Source organism: Rhynchophorus ferrugineus, unplaced genomic scaffold (assembly GCF_030347505.1).
Source record: "Rhynchophorus ferrugineus isolate W39M unplaced genomic scaffold, kcgeb_rfMv2 rfM4, whole genome shotgun sequence".
Taxonomy (NCBI): domain Eukaryota; kingdom Metazoa; phylum Arthropoda; class Insecta; order Coleoptera; family Curculionidae; genus Rhynchophorus; species Rhynchophorus ferrugineus.
In genome coordinates, this window is record NW_027472583.1 from 31,729,189 (window position 1) to 31,753,238 (window position 24,050).

Genomic DNA, 24,050 nt, shown 5'->3' on the forward strand with positions numbered 1-24,050 from the left:
ATAAGTCGCAACTTACTTCCGAAAGATAAGTAACCATACTATTCATAATCGTCTTTATCCAAACTTGCCATATTCTTATACTAATAGTTTTAACAATACGGGAATAACCGAAAGTAACACAACATCTTAAATAACACTGCTTAAAATTAAATAAGTTCGCTTAAATATAAAATTCTAAAATTTTTCTTCCGATTCAAAATTGCCAGCCGGGATTTTTACCTACAATGCTGATTTTTATATTAAATATTACAGAAAGAACGAATCACCTCTATATAAGAGCTGGCAGCGCGTCAGGCAGAATCTAAAATATTTGTTTATATATTTTGGCACGGATCTGACGCTTATCCTGTTTGCCTGATTTGGGCATATTTCCTATTTGATTCCTATTTTTTACTGGAATTTATTTATTTGTAGCGCATATTACTCAAAAATATAAGACCTAAAACTTCTTCCTCGATAAAAGCGTGCCAAATTTCTCCTCAAAAGAGAGACAAAATTTAAAGACCGATTTAAGACAGAAAAGCCGTTTAATATATAGAACACATGTCTAGAAATCAAAACAACACTGTAAATATTTCCTTTCAATTCTTAACATCCATATTTTTCTATATAAAATAATATAAATAAAAATTCAATTCCACAGTAGAATCTACTTGTTTCTTTCATTCTATTCGTAGATGTCAAGTAACGCTGTAGACGTTCCTCGTTTAAAAGACAACCGTTCATATGTGCGGAATTGAAAAACGGACAAAATGCCTTCCAGTTCCAGTTTGCTAGCGATCGAAAACACATTTTATTAAAACCGGGAAAGGCCACTGAGCGGACGAATAGTCAATGAAAGCGAGCGTCGTTTTTATTGTTTGATTCTATTGCCGGCCTGTCCCTGATTGTCATCGTTTCTGATACTGTTAGCCATTCTTTGCACAATTTAACCCAATAATTTCCCATTTATTTTGGCTTTGGCTTTTTTAGACCCACTGTTACAGATATTTATATTTCAGTATAAGTATAGCATATTGAAAATAAAAAAATATTATTATGTATAATCTTTATACTGGACCATAGCATCATTTAGGAAATCTAGTTTTCTATATTATATATTAATGTAATAGAGCAAAAACGTTAGCTTGGTAACTTTTTTTTCTATATTTTAAAGTTTCCTTTTGCCAACTAAAGGTTTATCTGGACTGGACCTACAGTTTAGTGTGGACTCCGAACCACGGTCTTCGACATTAAGCCTACCGACGGGCGAGTGACCAACTTAAAAATCATCCCAGAAGACACCCGGTCGCTGGCATGACTGGGATCATTTTCCTTGCCGGATTTTGCACTCTTGTCTCATTTTTTAAGTATAATAAAAATACACATCTTTATTATTTATGGAATAAAATCAAACCTATTTTATAGCACATTAACGATTGTTTGTTGATATATTTTTCAAGTAGCTCCATGGATATAATATATAATAATATTCATTGCACTTAAAGTTCACAAGTTGCTTATAGATTTTTAAAGTTCATTTGAACGTTTCTAAAATAACAGATAACAAAACTATCAAAATTAATTCATAGAAAAACCATTATTTCCAAGCTGGTGTATTTCAGACAATATATTAAGTTAAAACAAACGCTGTTCATCTTGATAACAAGTACGATCCTATTTTAACTATTCTAACCAAAGAGTATATAAATATATTTAGTACTCTCTTTCTTGATATTTTTTAATTATCTCATATATTTTCGCGATTTAAAAATACTTTCATAATTATTTTTTCAAATTTCGCTGCCTTAGCAAGTATCATTTCAGGATATAGTATTCCAAAGGTCCAAAGGTCCAAAGGTCTTTCCAAGTATCTCTATTACCAACATAAAATCTAGAGCTATTATGCTACCTTCATTCTGTATAACATTAACTGTACTTTACCATAGTATCTCCACTACAGCCCGGCTTAATTGTATATTTAGTAATTCGATAATATTCTCCAATAATAGTTTCAAATGGTTCCATCAATTCGCAATGCAAATCACAATCTTTTTGATACTGCGAAATTGCATCTGGTACAACTATAAAGTTGGTAGCTTCTTATTTTGTGCTATTTAATTGAATTCGTGTCGATAGGAACAATGTACTTCGACAAGATATACACATAAACATTCATTGATGATATCTCTACAACTATACCTTTAAATTTTTTATGAGTATATATGATCTTTAATATCTGTATCTGTATCAAAATATGCATCTTGAAATTGTTTAAATAACTATAAAATTAATTATTAAAGTAAATTTTATTTGATTGGCCTCATCATAACAATATATTTTCATGCTTTTATTATCTATTTTTGAATTATTATTTTTATTTTTAATCCCATTCCTTGATGCAATAAAATTTTCCAATAATATTTTATTGAAATAAACTTGATATTTTGGTATTTTCATAAATTTGTGCTTACGTATAAATCAATAACAAAGAAAACAATAATAATTGAAGCACAATGATTCCTCAGGATAAACTTGAATAAATAGCATAAATATAAATTAATTATATACAATTATGTGAACTAATTAAAGCAGATTCACCCTAAGCAAAACAATATGCAGGTTATAGAATCATTTTAAAAATATTAACGGTTTCAAAAGCATACGACAACTGAATCTAAAAGTTATCGGAGAAGCCTTATTATTCAGCAATATAGAGGATTCAGCGTGAATATGTTTCCGAATAGAGAACATACTTCTCTCCAAAATTAATCAATAGTTTAGCTAGGTGACGTTAAAATGTACACGAAATTGTATGGCTTTCGCCATTATAGCGAATTGCCTACAATGTATAAAGAATTATTATGTTTATAATACATATATGCAACAATAAATAATATTATGAACTTAGAAAGCAATATCTTCTATTAATCTGATGTGGCCGATCGTCAACAGTGGCGAGATTTGATGAAGGATATTTGAAGCCCGAAGGCACCGGCGTTGTATTAACATTAAGTATTGTGTTGCTCCGAATGTCTAACACAAGAAACAATTTTAAAGCACTAGCCGCATTATAGTAATATTACATCTGATATCTAGTGATTTATTTACAATAAGACATATGTGATGTAAATCGAAACACTGCTAATTATATTAATAGCTAAAATATAATGTTATGTAAAACGGCACTGACAATCCAGCCATCTATCTGAACTACTAGCTGAATGGTGGACGAGTGAAACGGGTTAGTGTGTTTTCTAATACACCCTAAGTGTTGCTTTGTATCACTATTTAACCACTCTCCTCTTCTTTCCGTAAAAGTAAACAGTTTTTTAAAGTAAATTAATAGTATTTTTCTTATTTAATACCCTTTCACAAGATATAATAGGCGCCATCGGTAGGATTCTGGTCTAATAGACTATTGGAACCTGGAGTCACCAAAGCTGGGAAACAATTCCATAGACGGACACCATGAAAATTTGTGTAGAACTAGTACCATTTCGGAGATCTTCAAAACTAAATTGGTGGGCGAAAGTACAGGCGATACTCAAGACACAATTTTACAATAACTATAAACTGTTCAGACGAGACAACAACTACGTCCATCCCTGTGTTTTTTTTCTTAGAGGAGTTATATGTTAAATTATATATATCAAATTATAACATCGATATATTGATATTTCGTAAAAAAATATAATATATAATGCTCTCTCACAAAATAAACAAACTTATGTATAAAAAAAAGCAAATCAAGCAACTTTTCTTATAGACTTTGAATGACTGAATGGTTCAGGACCATGGATTTTGCTTGCTTTGTCATATGGTGTTAAAATCACCAACAGCAAACTCGCAAATAATAGTAGCAACATTTGAAAGGAAATGAAATATAGAAAATTTAAATTCGAACAAAAATTGTCATACTTTCTACAAATTAAACAATACAAATTGTCATACAATTTTAATATTTCAAGTTCCAAACGAATTATTAATAACGCCTACTTTTAAAAGGGCGAAATCATGCTTGTACCCCGTGTGCAATAAAAATAATTGTTAAATTATTTCTATTGAATTTAAGAATTCGATCGCAACCGAAAACTAGATCCTCGTACACCTCGTAGATCTAGATTTAGATAACTGAACGGATGTTGCGTTTAGGTTTGGCAAAAGAATGAAAATAAATGTCTATTTTTAAAATGAAATCCGTTGTTTACTATAAATAAAACAGGTAACATTGAATTGCCTTTATCCTGATAAATCATCACAAAAATTCTGCGAATTTCCATTTTATACAGTTTAGAAAAAGCCAGAAATAATACTGTGGAATGACCGAGAGGTTATTCATTTTTTAATTAACTCTTTCGGACGATTTTTATTCCGTGCAATGAAATTAATCGGACAAAGACGTTTTTATATAAAAACTTGCTATATCCGGCTACGGGTTTCTGTGACATATTCTGGGTAAATGAAAAAGATTGTTATGCTAAATAGTCTAACATTCTTGTGGAAATAAAATATTTTTTCTATTCATTGATTATTGGTCCAAAAAAACAGATGAAATTTGCTAAATACACGGTAACTTTCACTACATGTGTAACGAGTACGGATCCTCTTTCTTCAATACACTGGCGGTTTTGAGCGTGTTTTGAAAGATTTTTGACACCAAATAACTCCACAAAATGTAATAAAGTGCTGGGTTGTGGCGCAATTACAGCATCTAAATAGTTAAAAAAGTTAAAAGAGAATTAAGTTTTAAAAAGTGAGAAGGTTTAGAAAACAAGAACTATTAATTTACATAAAAAATTATTTTACTTAACAGAAAGAAGAGATAACTGGTTAAACGGCGGTACAAAACGACACTGAAAGTTCCTATCTGTTAGAAAACAGATCCATTCTATTTTCAACTATATAGATATATAGTTAGAAAAATATAAAAAATTAATTTAAAATTAGGAGAAAAGAAGAATGATATCTGGTTCGTAGGAACATACAACCAAATGAGCATATAAAATTCGAATTTGATTGGTACCAAAAGCTATTTAGAAGGTATATAGATGATTCGGCAAAGTTCAATAAATTCAATATTTTACTATCATTAACTGGTCTGGTACCCCAGTTATTGAATTAAAAAGTATAAATTAGAAATGAACAGAGGATAAACCTAATCTTTTATTCAGTTAATTCAGTTATCATTTGCAAAGATTTAAGCTTTAATTATGCCTCTAGCTGAAACAGAAGCACCCTTAAACAAACTCTTCGCTACGCATGCTAATTAGGTTTTAGTGCTTCTATAGATTACACACTCCTTCAAATTCTAGCAACGCTCTTCGAGAAATTATTTTCGAATTAGCAATTCGAAATATCCCAAATAGTTTTTAATGATTTTCCTGTTATGGAAAATTTCGCAGAAGGAAGTTTCAATGATTTGTATTTAAAAAAATGATTTTAAAGCAGAATGATGAGCAAGTTTTCAATTGATGCATCCAATTCCTGTCAGAATCAATATATTCAGAAATATTTTACCATATTCCCTTTGTATATCTAAATTTCTTCAGTCCCGTGTTAACAGCATGAATTGTCTTCTTAAATCTACTTCTGAAATAAACTTGTAATATAATACTTGTATAACAAAAGATTAATTTTGTTCGTTGGCGCAATTTCCTACAAAATTAATGCTTATAATTAGAAAACCCTCTTGCCTTACTCTGATAGAGATTGTATATGATAATGAATCCTTAATAACTGATAATGTCCATTAGAAGATATACACAGAAAACAATTGTTTTAAATACAGCACAAAATTTAATTCGCTTGGCAACGGTAGTACTCAGGCAGAACAATACTGCTATTGCTGCAATAGTTTTGGGTTCAAACCATGCCGCATTTAATTAACGTTTATAATTGTAAATGTGATTCTACATATACAAATGTAATCAAGCTTGGAGAAACATACTAGTCAATAGGCTTAATTCCGAGAAACAGTAAGTCCAGTCGAGATAGTTAGCAAAATAAAGACTCTAAAAGTAACAAAAAGGCAATGTTTTTAACTAAAAAGTCCAATATGTTTTGCTATAAGAAATTTAGACTATTTCATTTGCACTCATCTTTAGTTCTAAAATTTAATCAAGATTTTATTGGCTAAACCTTATGATAAAATGTTATCCTCAATGCCAACGTGTAAATACTGGTTTAATATATTTAAATAGCGATTTCAATATAGGTAGGAATTGATGGAGATTCAAATCAAATATAGTGACAGAATTAATTTCAGTCACACGACCCATTAAAAGGGAGTCATCCAGAAATAAATAACACACGATTCAATAGAATCGAATATATTTATCAACACTTTTAAAGAAATTTGTGAAATATTGCTTCGACGAAAATACATTATTATGTTATTTTTAAAATAAATTCTAACCATTGTTTCTGACACATATTGGTAATCCCAAATCAAAAATATGAATGAAACATACCATCAATTTTAACATGAACATTGAACATAACATTATTGTCAGCGTTAAGTGTTTACTAGTAACAGGACATTTTATTTTACGAGCTGTTACAACTTGAAAAGGTGAAATTACTACATTCTATCGTTATAAACAACAACTAGATCATGAAATTGGGCATTGAAGTAAGGACATATCTATTTTTACGCTATTCATTCATATTTACAGTGGGTGTCAGTTAACAACTGAAATATTTTACAGAATAGATTCGTAGAGTGTCTCTATAGTTTCCAATGGAATGTTGTTGCATTCTGGTAACAAAATCTCCATCAATTGCTTCAACAGCGTTGGATATGGTAAACTTGGTGCGGCAGCGTTGTGTTATAAGTTTTTGTGACGTATATTCATTGTTTTATTAAAAGACTTTAGTTCTAGATTCACTAGCATTTTTATTAAAATTATTAAATATTGGTTGTAATAACATTGAAAGACATAAGATATTAAAACAATAATTATTTAATTTAAATTAGATTGAATTAGAGTTACTATTAAAATTGAACTTAATATCAAATAGTAATTCTAATATAACAAACAACTTCTGGGGAGCTTCATTGATTTTTACTGCTACATATAAGCAATAAATATCTTCTTATCTATACAGAAAACTGGAGAACGTCTAGTATCAAGCTTCGTTAGCGAGTTTGCTTTCCAAGCATCTGTATTGATAGTATTATCACTTCGGATGTCAAGGGCTGAGGGTTTAGAATTTATCTCGTAAACTACGTTGACAGATGGGAATGTTATTCTAGAGCTTATTGGATAAATGAGCTGAGATTTCAATTTGGATATTAATAAATTCAAAACAATATAATACCAGAAATATTGTTTTTTTTTTGAACGGTCGTTTCTTTTTTTATATACTACTATGTAATTTGATAAAATAAAAAGTTCTATGTTCTGTATTTTAAACAATTTGATGTATGCAATATTAACATCAATCGTTTAACTTTCAGTCACTAATATTTTCTTTACTATGGTAGTTTTTGTGTTCATTTTGTGTTTTTATCAGCAGATGTATACTGACAATATATATTAAACGTACACATAAGTTAATCATATTCAAGCAAATATTGACACGCATCTGTTAACAAGATCTTGTATTTTCAAGCGTTGGTGAGCGTCATTTCTGTATTTATATTTTACTTTTTAAATCGAAAAATATCATCTCTATAAAGTCTGGTGATTGTGGCTATTAATTTAGAATGGCAAAAGGGAACATTTTTACGTAGATTTAATTATAAAACAACAGAAGACGAACTGAAGTTGCCTAAATTATCATAACCGAACATGACTACCGAAGCGAAAGATAAGTCGTTAGAATTATCATGAGCAAATTTAGAGAAAATAGAAGCTTGTGAACATATGTCTTGTGATATATAGTAATTATTGATTTGTAGTGGTCTAGTACTGGTTGATTTCGTACATTTTTATAATTGTCTTTCGATTTATTTTTGGCATACATATTATGAATTTATTAATAATTATAACTGATGATTTGTCTGTATGACCTTTTGCAAGTTATTTGAGTAGTTTTCAATTTAAAAAGTTAAACAATTTGTATAATAATAATTTTCTAGTAATACCTTTTTTATCCTTTTTTTATCAATGTTTAAATTGACATTAGCCAGAAAATTGAATGTGCACACTCAAAACTCCGCTTCGAGTGTAATTCAAATATATTAAACGTAGACATAAGTTGGTTATATTAAAGCAAATATTGACACGCATCTGTCAACAAGATCTTGTATTTTTAAGCCTTGGTGAGGATCATTTAAGTATTTATATTTTACTTTTTAAATCGAAAAAATCATCTCTATAAAGTAATTACACTTGAAGCAGAGTTTTGAGTGTGCACGTTCAATTTTCTTGCTAATGTCAATTTAAACCTTGATTAAAAAATGATAAAAAAGATGTTACTAGAAAATTATTATTATAAAAATTGTTCAACTTTTTAAATTGAAAACTACTCAAATAACATGCAAAGAGTCATACATAGTGAACAGTAGCGTTTTACTCATAATCCAAATACTATCCTTGTAAAAGTAAAATAATGATTTCCTAATTTATAACCAACTATACAACTGTAGCTTTGAGTTATTGTCTGATAACATTATTCGTCTGATATGACACTGTTATTTTTACTTTTAACTAGCGATTAACAGTCGAAATAGGCGAGAGTCGCAAAACAGCCAAACTAGACGATAGTAACAAGAACTAGCGACTGACAATAATAATTACTATTTCAGTCAAATGCAGGCTTCGTTTGTTTTTCTATTCGTGATAACAGACAAAGATGTACGAAATAGTTTCTGTACCAACTTACGGAGATACGGAAAGTACGGAGATAATTCCTGAAATGTATTACATTCAAAATAATAGTTTTATTTTAAATAATATAAAAGAAGTTTTAACATTCAAATAGCCTGAACAAACATCGAGAGACTTAGACAATCGAAAAGTCATTAAAAAACACCTAATATTTGGCGGTCGGCCGCGAGTGTTCTGGCCTCGGACAATTTTAGTTTCCTATTTTTCAGATCGCTTTCTATATTATTGACTATGATTCTTTATATGACTACCTTAAAAAAGGAAGAACTTTCTATAGCGACTATTATATAGCATTATTTAACCGTTTCAAGGCCGAAATCGCCGAAATACGACCGCATTTGGAGTAAAAGAAAGTGCTGCTTCACCAAGATAATGCACCGTGTCACAAGTCAATGAAAACGATGGCAAAAATCCATGAATTGGGCTTCGAATTGCTTCCTCATCCACCACATTCTCCAAATCTGGTACCCAGCGACTATTTCCTGTTCTCAGATCTCAAAAATGCTCGCTGGGAAGAAATTTTCGTCGAATGAAGAGGTGATCGCCGACACTGAGGCCTATTTTGAAGCAAAGGACATATCGTACTACAAAAATGGTATCGAAAAGTTGGAGGGTCGCTATAATCAGTGTATCATCCTTGAAGGGAATTATATTGAATAAAAAAACTAATTTTGCCAAAAAATGTGTGTCAATTGACCTGTTATATAAGTTATAATATATGAAAAGGTTTTGATCATAGAAAAACTATTATTTTACTCTAAAAGAAATTTTATTTAACGAAAAGAAGAGAAAAGAAGAGAAAAGATGAGACTGGTTGAACGGCGATACAAAGCGACCGTGAAGGTAAAAATAAGTAAAAATCATCCCAACGTCTATTAACACTACTCTTAACAGCAGGCCTCTCAGATCACAATGCAGTCCGTAAGCACTGCACTATTAGTAGCACAACATAACATATATACATACATTTAAATAATAGTAACAATAACAAAAGGAATATTTATTATTTATTGAATTAGAATGATAACTAAAGAATGTAATGCACTATTTCCAAATCTACAAATATAAACAGCAGGAAACGTTATGCTTGTCTTGAAACACAATAAAGCTCTTTCTTAACTGCCACTGCAAGCACATAACAGGACATTAAACAAAGAAATAATCGCTGCCTTTATAATAGAATCATCTCCAGATACAACGGAATGGAACTACCGAACAAGCGAGAACAAGAAGAAAATGGTATGAACCGAGATATTTTCTCAATTATAGAAATAAGAGTTCAGGGGGAAAATTGCTCGTAAAATTTTATGCTTGTATTGGTATTTTCATTACATATCGATTTTAAGCTGGTGTAATAGTCAGATATAGAAAAGAAGGCACTAATAAAAGTTCACGATACTAATAAAAAAATTACAGTATTTTGTTAAATAAGAGCATTACGTGACTATTTATAGCATAACTGATCATAACTATTAGTATACCCACAATATCGTCAATGTAGTTTTTTTAGTTCATTTTCTCATAATACGGAAGAGCTCTGAGTAGTACTTCAAACATTCAAACTGTGGCAGTAAAATAAGAATCTCCTACAAATAATACTATGCTCAAAACTGGAAATATAAACATTTTTTTCATCCGTTAAGAATTCGAATTAGGTATTTCTATGGAATTTTGTGGAAAACTGTGGGATACTTAAATTTCCTTCATTAATTTAAAGAGTTTTAAAAAATTTAAAAGTGATTAAAGTGCTACTGTCGGAAACTAAACTAAGCCTTTAGATGTGGCTAATTCGATAGAACTAACGAAAAAGTCCAGCAATAATTTCATTCCACATATTCACAATAAAGCTACAATTTTACATAAATACTTGAAAATTGACTATATATATATATATATATATATATATATATATATATATATATATATATTATATATATATCAATATGTTATTTTTAATGTCAGTCATCTTATTCGTACACACATCTTTATAATTATCTATAATCTAAAAAAACTTAAGTAAACACTAAAGATATTTCAGAATATATTTAAAAATTCTAAATATGTTATTTTAATACTATGATATAAATTAGCTTTAGGAACTTTCGACTGAAATTGACTATCGACTCTTTCAGCCGCTATTTTCTGTCCGACTGATTTTATGCTCTACCTGCAACATCTACCCATCGGATTATTTTTTTTTTAATTTGGCCAAATTATTAACAATCGAAGATATCTCATCACGGGAGAAAAGCTGAACATGTATATTATATTTTTGAAAAATGATTAATAAATATTTCCGTTCAATAATAAATAAAGCATTAATTTTATTTATTTGAGCGCAGAGTGAACGGTGTGGAGGACATACTCACATACATTCTTACATTGTCAGACTTGTAACAATGTAATAACGACCCCAGATGATGCCACCACCAGCACTCTTTATATATATATATATATATATATATATATATATATATATATATATATATATATATATATATATATATCAATATGTTATTTTTAATGTCAGTCATCTCATTCGTAACACATCTTTATAATTATCTATAATCCATAAAAACTTAAATAAATACTAAGGATATTTCAGAATATATTTACAAATTCTAAATATGTTATTTTAATACTATGATATAAATTAGCTTTAGGAACTTTCGACTGAAATTGACTATCGACTGTTTCAGTCGCTATTTATAGTTCGACTGAATTTTCTGCTATTTACTAGTGACTGTTTTCAGCCGCCATTTTCGGTCCGACTGATTTTATGCTCTACCTGCAACATCTACCCCTCGGATTTTTTTTTTAATTTGGCCAAATTATTAACAATCGAAGATATCTCGTCACGGGAGAAAAGCTGAACATGTATATTATATTTTTGAAAAGTGATTAATAAATATTTCCGTACAATAATAAATAAAGCATTTATTTTATTTATTTGAGCGCAGAGTGAACGGCGTGGAGGGCATACTCACATACATTCTTACATTGTCAGCCTTGTAACAATGTAATAACGATCCCAGATGATGCCACCACCAGCACTCTTTAACTTTGTACTCGAATCGTTTCTAAAATTGATGAAATTAAGACCATTTTGTTATTAAGTAAGATGTTTCACCAGTTTCATCGGACGCATCTAGAAACCGTATGCCTCTTTTTTCTGGTTTCATTATGATCTCTTAAGCTTTTCGCTGCCGATATAAAAGTTTTTTTGTACATGAAGGTCGCTAAATTGAGATCCTTCCTACTCAAAAGCCAATTTAAAAAAATCTGGTGATGTTTAGTCTGTCTTCTGTCTCTTCATTTCTCTCGTTGTTGCTTCAGCAACATAAACTTTTAAGCACAATAATTTTTTAATAAGGAACACAATAAAAAAGTTTTATTCAATTTGGTACAGTGATGCTTAATTTGAATGCATACATACGTTCGGCGATTAATTTGTATTTATATAGATGTTACATCGCGCGATTTTTACGGCACTGGCTACAGACTATACTGTATTCAAGGAAACGAGGTCACGTATTTTAAGATTGAATGGTGTAACGAGTAAGATGATTAAAACTAGGTATCGAGCAGGGATTTCTCTGTTTTCTAATAGATAAAACCCTCAGTGAAAACAAGTTATACCTTCGTATAGTGCTCCATTTTTACTAACCCTAAACTAACTGACCTAAAACTATTTTTATTGCTAAAACTTTCTCAACTAGCGGAATTTCAAATCTTGCCTATATTTTGAATACCCTCTACTATAATTAAATTTAAATCTTGAATTAAATTTCTGAGAGAAAACCGATATTACTATAAATTCGTATAGCACTAATAATGATAAATATGAATGACCTAACAACGCATGAATGACCTAACAACGCATATTAAAAAACATACAATTCAGTACAATTCAGTTAAACATACATAATGCAATGTCTTAAATAAATTATCACCCAACAAATAACGTAAATTTCCAATTATCAACTGACGCAGTTCTATAGAACAATCGTAACCCAGTAATACCTCCGAAAATCGATATTTATATGCAAATTCAATTTTCTGTTTATTGGCCAGGTCTCAAATTACAATCATGACTGTTGTTTGATTTGTGATTTGTAAACATTAAAAACTAATCAAAGTTATTGGGCAGTATTCTAAATTAATGGACGATTTCGATGAAATCGATTTTAGTTTCATATTTCGGAAGTTTTACCCTTTAAAAACACGCCCTTAGGAGAATTTTCAAAAATTATTTTCGGTGATACAGCGATGGGGTATCTAAAATCGAAGCTTGAAATTAGTTATTGTCGAAATTGTTTTTTTAAACATGTTCTACCTTTACAAGATAGAAGAATGTAGAGAGAAGACTCAAACCAAATTTCAAGTTAAATCAGTTCAGTCGTAATTAATTTCTAGAAAAACCTGTTTAAAGTTTCTTTCCTAGATGCTACTAAAATGGAACTAGAATAGCTATATATCCAAAAATGATCTAAATTTTAAACACCCTTTTAAGAGCAAAAAGGCTTTAAAGGATTAGGCTTTGAAAATATGAAAAACTAGATCCTTTTCTAGACTAAAGTTGAGGAAAACGGAATTTCGGAATTTTTCACGCTTTTCAAATCGAATTTATTTATATACATTTAAAATATTAATCAATTTTATATTTACTATTTCGATAAATGGACTTTTGTCATTTTCCTAATAAAACTATAATTTCGCCACTGTAGAATATATTTGGACAGAAATCTAAAAAAATTAAACTATATTCGCAACCATCTTTTGAAGACACCTTTACACCACTAGGATAGTTATGCAGAGACCAAAATAAGTATTAGCCAAACGATGTAATGTCCGGACTACATAGTGGAAGCATCAAAATTTCCCAAATAATGCCTCTCATTGGTTTCAAGTCTCGAGTCACTAAATATGTGGTTCAAAGGTATTGTAATAAATGACCTACTGATGCGTTTCCAATTAGTTAATTCTAATGATTTTTTAAATGCCTGTTCAATCATATGAATTGTTCACAGTGGAGAATAGAATTAATGGTTGGTTTGAGTGTGAGCAGCTCATCTCCAATTTCATCAAACGCTCTCCAAACAGGTTCTCCACGGTTTGTGAATCTTCCACCCGTGAATGATACACAATATTTTTCGCATATTTTTGTCATATACAATCTATTTTTCTATGCGCATAATCATTCGCTTCAGCAACGATTCACAAATAGATTTATTAAAGTTTTCAATGTTAATTCATGTGGAACCTAACCATCGAGCTTCTTTTCGAATTCAGTTTTATATAAAAGACTCAAAATTGTTTTACTGTCAATTATTAGTTCTGTAGCTATGCCTCGGGATGTCAGTCTACCTCGACGTATATATAAGAATTTAATCGATTTTTTCAACCACCGGCCAGTCCAAGTATCTGTTTTGCAGTAATTTTTGTATATTTCTTGTGGACTGAGTGGATTGAATTTGATCAACTGGAGAACATCTTATCAGCAATAGCGATTTGGTGATAAGTTGTCCTGCGACTCTAGTAGCATCATTCTAGTTGAATAGCAGGCACCACCTCCAAATTGTAAACTAGGAAGACTAATTTATGTCAGAGAAACCAAGCGAGATTATACTTTAAATTTCTGTTAAATTGAAGCAACTAATATAGTGTAGAACACTTAAAATAAAGACGTTAAATATTAAAAAAACCTTAATTAGAATAGATAATTGCTCACATCTAAATTTAAATGATCATTAGTGTATATTTGAATAACTGATTGAATGACAATAATCATGAATTTGATTCCAAAGTTTCGCCTTCACAATTGCTTCTCAGTTTGTTGTGTTAAGTCTATTTATTGAAAAAAATCGGCACAATATATAATAACCAGAATATTTTCCATAATGTTCTACAACTTTTTCTATATTCCTGACAACATGGAGATACCGAAAGAAGGGTCTAGGTTTGGCATGTTTTGCTTCACAACTCTTGCACCTTGTGACCGATGCAAGAGGGTGACTGCTTGTTGCGCCTTACTCGCGATTACTGGTCCTTCTGACAGCAACATGTTTTATTCTGTTGGTATATATACCTTGGCAAACATCTGCTATAAAAATTTAGTTCATTTTTAGCAGCCTGTAATAAACTACAATCTGCTGATGACTCTCTCGGACATTACCACAGTTTAGACAGTTAGTAATAGAGACATGTTTTCATCGCCAGTCACAATATGTCACCAAACACTCTTCTATTTTGCTTAACAAATAATGAAACTGTCATATAGAAACAGTTTGTAACTGAAATTTTGGATCATTCCCTTGGCAAGCTTGTTCAATTCTTGAAACAGTTGACTCACTCTACTAATAAACTGTCTGAAATTTTCTTTGAGAGCTCTTATGTATATATATTTATATATATATTTATATATATATATATATATCTATATATATATATACATAGGCTAAATAATACAAATAGATTCCAAACATGTCCGTGGGACAATGTTGAGAGAAGGTTCTTTGAACATGTTTCAGAAATTTTAATTTCAACGAATTTTTAAGCTTTTAAAAAGATTTCCCGATTCCAAATATTCCAAGGTTTATAAGATATAATTACGAAATTTTCTTGATATTTAAAACCATACATAATATTAAGTTTAATTTAAGTAAAAAAAGTGTTAAACAAATGTATTGGAGCATCCAATCATTAAAATTTAAATAAAACATAAATCTTCACTGTTACATAAAAAAATAAATGTTAAAAATGTTTTCAAATAAATTTGAAGAGTAATCAAATATGTTTTTCAGTAGGATTATCCTCAAAATGTAGACGAAAACGACAGCAAAACCAACGACCGCTTCCAAAGAAATGATAGCGTGTAAGTAGTAATTACCCGAGGTAAATATTCCCATCTCACCTCCAATTCAGTAAACAGCTTTCACCTCGGAGACATCTCACCGTTCCAGACCATCCTAATACAAACATATTGAGGCAAACTCTCCAGATCGTCCGAGCGGGACCAGTAAAAAAGAACACTCCAACGATGCACCATCCACTAAATGTATGCGAGATCACGGCCCGCCATTTCAAATAACGTCGTCGCGAAATTTGCATGTCACTTAACGGAGCGGCAAGTATTGCCAACATTCGACGCAATCAATTTTAAATTTCAAATTGCCAAAATAAAACGTCGAGATCAGTTTTTTTTCATTCTATATTACCTATATTATAATCGTTTATCGGGCTATTCAATTTATCGCTTAGATTGAGCATTTTTTATGTGATTTTTTTAGTTATTGAAATTAATTTTCTCCACGTATAATATTATCCGTCTCGGTCTCTATTCTGAACATTTATATCAGTCTGTCGATATGGGCGTCATTCCGTGAGAAAGCATAATTCCATATGAGAGAACTACCTTTATACTAGTACTAACACGTCAATTGAAAGGCTCCGGCCTACCATAGTAAAACACATTTTTTGGCAAAATTAGTTTTTTTTATTCAACATAATTCCCTTCAAGGGTGATACACTGATTATAGCGAGCATTCTTTTGAGATCTGACAACAGGAAATAGTCGCTGAGGGCCAGAACTGCCAGAACAATTAGAAGCCTAATTCATGGAATTTTGCCATTCGTTTTCACTGAGTTGTGACACGGTTCTTGAAGCAGCACTTTCTTTTTCTTCAAATGCGGCCGTTTTTCGGCGATCGCAACGCAGCATATCATTTTTTTTCATAGTAAAGTTAGAAAGTAAATAAACATTGAAAATTTCTTTCACTTATTTAGACACCTCTTACCATACAATATAGACAACTAATAAAATATACCCTGTGATCGAAATTCAACCACAATAAGTTAGTCATGCTTCCCTCATAACAAAGTAAAGGGAATAGTTTAAGATGTAAATCTTGTTGACTAAAACTTGTTTTCACAGTATCTTCAATATAAAATCATTTGACATATAATATTAAGTAAAATAATAAATGTCTGTATATTAAAATGTATTTAAATAACTATCTCAAGAACTAACAACTTCGGAGAGTAAAATATAAGTATATATGATCTTTCTTTATTTTTATATTATATATAAATGAGGAATAATAAATGAATATATGTTTGTATGTAAAAGCAGAGAAGATATGAATAGACAATTATAAAATTGACATTTGGCTTTGGTATGTATATTAAAAAAATAACGATCATAAATAGGCATTTTATTTTTTATTTTTCTAATTGTTAAATTAACTATTGATTTTTCAAAACTTAGATCTATAAGATAAATAATCAGAACCATTGATAAAAAGCTCAAGAAATAAAATATCGTATTGTCACATACATTATAACGTTAATCTTTAAACATCTTAATATTTTGCAAATTTACTGTTAGTAATTCACAGTTTCTTTTATTTAACCTATGAGTTCCATCTATGCAAATTATATAGTTTGTTTGATTTTAACTGCTGCATACTTTTATTGCTTCATTTATGTATTAATATAATCTTCATCTTTTACCACTATTTATCCCTTAAAATATATATATTGCAAAAACAATGAATACACCAGGCTGATTAAAAGAATATTTTCTTAATCTAAATATTTAAATAAAATGGCATTTGCCTTCTAAATCTTTCGCCTAACTACTGAATTCTACTTCTTAGCTGATTGAAACAAATGAAGAATTAAAAATCTATTAAACTATTTTATAATTATTGATATTCTTTGAAACATTCGTTTTAACTCTGGATGCACAAATTAGTGTATATATTACTTGCAAGGTTAGTGTTTTGTTAAGAAATTCATTTACTAAAGAAAGCTGAAATAAATCAGAACTTAAAGCAACTAAAATTTACAGAAACATCTTAATTATTTTCAGAATTACTTATAGTACAATAATATTCTATGTCTTCAGAACCAGATAAATATTATCAGTGTTTAGCAAGAACAGAAATGTTAAATATCTTGCAGACGCTTTTTGTTATTCTTTTAACTTGGGACCAAATTTTCGCATATGCTGAATTTTTCCACATAACACACAAGCATTACTTTGTTCTCTCTACAAAATTGTTAAATATAATTTTACGTCAATATACTATTCTTAATAATAAATAACACTGATTAAAAATAAATTATTTCGTTTATTATTGTTTTAACGCACTCACTTTCCGTTTCATTGTCGGTTCAAACGAAAATTTAGGGATTTGTCTTCCGATTCTTCCGAGAATTTTTGTAGTTGATTTACTAAGAATAGAAGCGGCGAAAAATCTACCGTATAAGAGGTGGAGTTGTCACCGCGTCGGTCTGAGCCTAAAATGTTTGTTTATATGACTAAAGAGTCACCGCTTGATTTGGGCGTATTTCATTTTATTGGAATTTATTTACTGGTAGCACATATTACACAAAATGTTTAAACCTAAAAATTCTTTAATTAACAGTGCCAAATTTCTGATGCCCCTGATTTCCTCAAAAAGTGAGGTTAAACTTTCGCTAAGCCGATTAATATAGAGAAGATACAAATTGTTTTTAAAAATCTTGGTTCAGTATCATATTTTTGTTGTCAGCGTTTTTAATGAAGTGAAGTATAATAAGTGCTCCATGTCTATCTTAAAATGAACTTAAATTGACAGTATCTTCCCAATGTTTTTTTTTATTATTTGATTCCAAACCAACCTCAATGCAAAAACCCTATATAGAGGAAAGATCTCTACTGTAATAAAATTTTGTCTTAAATTCGTTAATTAAAGGAGTCTTTATCCAATCCCAACTAGATTACTTACGAAATTAACTTAATCACCCCAGAAGCGTTATTTCTTAAAATAGACAAAAACCTGAGTACGTACTCACCTTTTGTATGAATAAAAATAGAAGATAATAAGACCGCAGAAGTTTCCCTAGTATTCCTGCCATTAATTCAATGTACATCAGATCGCATTTGAAAGGTACTAAAGAAACACTTCAAGATTAAATTCAAAACACATAGGCAGATGTCTTACGCACTCTGTTAGTGTAGGAAAATGTATATAGGAAAAACTAGAAGAATAATAAAGACGCAAATAAAAGAAAGTCAACGATATGTAAGGTCACAAGGTTGGCTGAACACCGGGTATATACTACCGACAACATTCAGTTTAATAAAATAAGGGTTCAGCCAAACCATTTTAGAGAAAAAGGTGAATTTTGAGAGAAAATGTAGAAAGTTTTGAGATTTACAAGCCAAATAATCTTGGCAAAAACAAGGGCTATAATACCAACCCTATCTGGGTCTCTCCATCTTCCAGGGTCTTTTAATTATTTAACGGATCTTGAAAAAGCAGGTTACTATGATTGCTGTTGTTAGTGTTAATATGATTGCGAAACGTCGGCTGAGCTAGCAGTAGAAAAAACAAATATTAGAAATAATTGAGCTTTTGCTACAGTCTTCATAATAGGAAATAACGTGCATACTATTATGCTCTTTTGAATTTTAACAACCTAATATAGTTTTTAGTTTTACGATATATATGTTTATATTACCTAAAATATTATAATATAATCTATTCTATTTAATATAATTAATATTGTTATATTGTGGTATATATTACAGGCATATTCTAAAATGCCCTACGGGCTGATTGGTTAATAATTAATACGCTAGCTTAGTAGCTACTGTAGTCAGGGAGACAGCTATTGTTATATATTATAATTTCAACACTAAAATGTTTTTTTTTCTAAAAACCTCACATAGTAGTTGACTCAATTTTATTAAAGATTTATAATATCAATATTATATCACAATTACAATAACTGTTAAAATAAAATATAATTTAAAATATATGTCATATATTCTATACCATTATTTTAAATACTTAATATATAATATTTGTATCCAAGTATGATATAATTAGTTTAATATTAAATAATAGAATTGATTATAATTAAATTATCATCCAGGAACACATACATACATTTTTATTGTATACTCAAATATAATGCAAGAACAATTCATTTTCTATTTATTTCACTCACTCCACCTTGGACTGTACTTCAAAAAGGTAACGAGGTCTATCTGTCACCCTTTCTTGTTTAATCCCATGAAATTCTATTACTTATTTCTCGATTAACTCTATCAATCGAAAGTTGTTTTTTTAGTTTCTAGTCCTTGATGATTACTTTGATTTTGAATTTGACGTGTTAAAATCGAGAGAATTAGTTCCTTATAATTTTCAATAAAAACGAAGATAATTATCAACTGCTGACTATCTGATTAAGGATTAAATAGAATATTATGTAATTGAAATACAACTGCACGCTAATAATGCAAAAATCTTATTTATTTCTACTTTTGAATAATATTAACACATCATCAGTAATTACCTAATAATTATGTATTCTATATGTTTTTATTTTAGATATACCAAATTTAAAAGAATAAACAAAAACATATTCATATTATAAATAATTAAACACAGAAATAATTGTTACCATCACTAGTCTACAAGTGATCGTTAATACTGCATCTTTAAGAGAGGATAAAAACATTCAAAGCTACTGTATTCTGGCTAAATATTTGCCTTTATTACAATTATTTCTGAATTCCAAATATCCCAGGTTAGTGTTAAATACAAATTAATTTTTTGTAAAATTTCATCGACATTCTGTTATTAAACATTCTTGTGCCAGGGTCATATCTGGCTAGTAATTAGGAATGAATGAAGAAAGAATGTTAATTAATCTAAAGGAGATTTTGTTCGTTTTAACTAAACTAAACTTATAATACAAGTTTGGCAATTAGGCAGAATAGATTTTAATAATGTTTCATTACTATCACCGCGGTCGGGTCTGCTCTAATTATCGAAGTTCTTGAGAAATCGCAACATTGCATGTTACTATGCAATTTTCTAATGTTATACTTTAGATTCAATCAAGAACTAGGGTTAGCAACGTAGAAAATAAGGTCATTAATGTTAATTTAATTACAGTTTGAATATCTACAGTGAAAGTATGAGGATATATTTATATCAGCTTTCAGTCGTTGTTAAAGTACAACGCTTAGAAAATTCACTTTATAAATAATATGGTATGAATATTAACTTCATTCCCTAATATCGTTTTTAAAAAAATAAGGGTCAAAACTTCCTCGCACCGACACCACAGCTTATTAGGTCATTATAAACGTATCGCCGACTTCTTATGATTGTATTTAAGATACATTGCACTTACACATGGTTTTTTGATACGTAAATATATTGTTTTATTGTGCGGAATATATGCAAGATAATTCATTGGATTAGTACATTGATTTAAACGTTGTTGTACTAACATCATTGTAGCGGTTTGTGTGTCATTTTATTCAGGATCTAATGATATACGCCTGATTTATTTGCTTGCTGATTGATTGCCAGTAGTTATTTTGATATTAATGTCTTCCTGGATGAAAATGGCTTATTAGATATTGGTGATGCTTTATCGGTATGTATGATTCGCTTCAAGTTATGCCAAAATTAGTTTACAAGAACATAATGAAAAGGTCATGTTTTAAATAAAATTGACTTAAATATTTTAAATATACGGAAATTTGTTGAAATTGAGAGCTCATTGCAGTGTAACATAATCTAGTGCTTTTAGGACTTAGGAATATTAAAGTAGTTCGTCGTTCCATCATAATATGGAACTGATAATCTATCCAAAATAACAGTGAACTCATGTCATCCCTATGAATAATATATTACCTTTGCGATGATATTATGATGCGTCCAAACATATGACAGAATCTGACTACAAAATTCGTCTAGTTATCAAATGTCGGAAAAATTCTTCAAAACATTAATGACAATGAGAGGTTACAATCGGCAAACGTTGATTTGGCGCCTTGCTTTTTGTTGTTGGTGATTTTAAAGGAAATAATTTTAGAGTGTTGCAATTACACTGAGTCGTAGTGGGGATTTTGAAGATACCATTATGAATTAATTGAATAGGATTATGAATGATTTTATGTAATTTACTTTTTTATAAATACGCCTGAAAATATGTCACAGACTGTTACGTCTTTCTCCCTATCACTGCATATTTAATCAAAACGAATTGTTATGAGTTGATAAACAATAAATAACAAACAAATAGACATGTAGGTCGAGAAAGATATACAAGCAAGAACTATTTTTTATATGTGGAAAGAACTATTGTCAACAATAACACCCTTCGGTTTAGATCAACTTCAGACACACAGAAACAAAAGTCTCAAATGGTGGAATTGTAAACTAGTGTTAGGTTGGAAATTAACAGCTTAGTTATTAACATGAATAATGTCCCAGAACGTTACAGTGACTGAATGAAACTTGATGTGAGATTATGATTGAATTCTGGTAATTATCAAAAGGAGGAGAGAGGAAAAGACGGTGAATATGAAAAAATTATGAATATGAAATATGAAAATGATGAATATGAAATATGAAAAAGATGAATATATAGTTAATATAAAATAACTCTAGAAAATAGTATTGTAGAGGGTGAAATATTTATGTGCATTGATGAGATTGCGCAATTGTTCAGAATATACATGCACATTTGGTTAAAATGTATGAGAGACAATGTACACTGATATTAAAGAATCAACTAAAGACAAATAAAATGTTACCAAAATGACTTGACAAGGGCCCACAGCAACGAAGGAAACAAAAACGAAACATAAAAGGGCAAATATGTTCTTTAAAATACATTATTTAGATACGCAATTGTTACTTAGGTGGATTAGGCCTCCGGGGGTATTACAGGTGGTTTAGAAAAGGATTCAATGTAAATATAATAAACCAACTCTAACCTACAAGCTGATGTCGCTGCAAAATTACCTTTTATTTAAGTGCTTCTGTTAGAAGTATTCTAATGTTAAAGAAAATTGTATTTGATAACATTATTTTTCTTTCCTTATTTTATTTGCATTGATATATTGTTATATATCAAAGCCAAGATAAACTAAAACTCAAAGATAAATGCGGCAACATTGTGATGTTTTGACTACATAAAGCCAGATGACGTGAGCACACTGTTTCAGTTCACTGGCCTATCAGCCAATAGGTGATTACGGTTTTGACACTCCATAAGTAATAAAATCAGCAAATACAATTTTGAATTCCTGTTGAACATCTAGCCTATTAATACTTACACATCTACCTCTCACTGGAGGAATCCTCTCAATATTCAACTCGGACTCATCAACAATACATAGTAATCGCCCAGGAAGGTTTTGTTAGGTTCAGGCTCAATCAACCGAATGGAAATCGCAATTTCTAAAATGTAAAAACGAATACTAATATTAAATTTATATGGAGAAAGTGTGAATTTAAACAAATTTACTTTAAAATTACATATAAAGCAAATGAGATAAATCAGAATAATTTACAATATATGTTCTAAATCATGTTTAATTAAATAATGTATACTTTACACAATCCATCCTATAATAAAGAATATGGCAGATAGTGTTAACCCCTCTAATAAATTATCGATTATCTTATTCAAATTACCTAACTACTCAAACAGAAACCCGCAAAGTCCTGGCGAACTATCCGTAATCTAATGATACTTCCTAAACTCCATATATATATTCAAATTTAATTTTCTATCCTATGACACCATCTCAGAATACTATCATGATAATCACTTTATTTGTAGTTTAATTTAAATTATTATTCGGTTAATAAAAGATCATTTCTTTTATTGAATTGTAAGATACATTATATTGTGAGTGTCATAGGTAAGATTAAAATTATATATATAAAGTAAGATTCCTTAGATTTTAATATTAGGTGTTTGCATATAGATTCATGATTTTTTGTTTTTGAAAAGGTATTTATTGAGAAAAATTGGCGCATTATATTTCATTAACAAAAACACACTTTGTTTAATTTTCAGTAATCCAATCGTTGATCAATTTTCGTACTTCATCAGCATTTCGAGACCGTGCATCAACCGAATATGCTGCATAGATTTGAATAATCAATGACTAGAAGACGTTATCGCCTGGTTAATACGGTGGTTTCAATAAAACCTACCATTCAAGCCCTTAATATCTCCAAATCTGTCCATATTAATTTGGCGTAGCCGCAAAATGACAACAACCTAATTATATAACTTGACGGATTCCTGATTCCTCAAACAGAATCAGCTAAGTACATCGGAATACATCTCGATGGTAGGTTAAATTCAAACTATCATGTTAGACAGAAGGCAGAGCGGATTAGACTCAAAGTGAAGCAACTGTGC

At 29.9% G+C, this 24,050-nt stretch overlaps 1 protein-coding gene across 8 annotated transcripts in view; it reads right to left on the minus strand.

Annotated features, from left to right (window-relative positions):
- FMRFaR (FMRFamide Receptor) overlaps positions 1–24,050 on the minus strand; it is a 327,763-nt gene that overhangs the window by 111,312 nt on the left and 192,401 nt on the right. For 4 of the 8 annotated variants that reach the window (XM_076402261.1, XM_076402263.1, XM_076402264.1 and 1 more), the window contains one exon: positions 22,951–23,074. The exons of 2 other annotated variants lie outside the window; for them this stretch is intronic. The gene's annotated coding sequence lies outside the window, so the exon portion shown is untranslated. Of the gene's footprint in view, positions 1–15,729; positions 15,901–22,950; positions 23,095–24,050 lie in introns of those variants that run through there. 2 more of the 8 variants (XM_076402265.1, XM_076402268.1) reach the window with 2 other exon arrangements.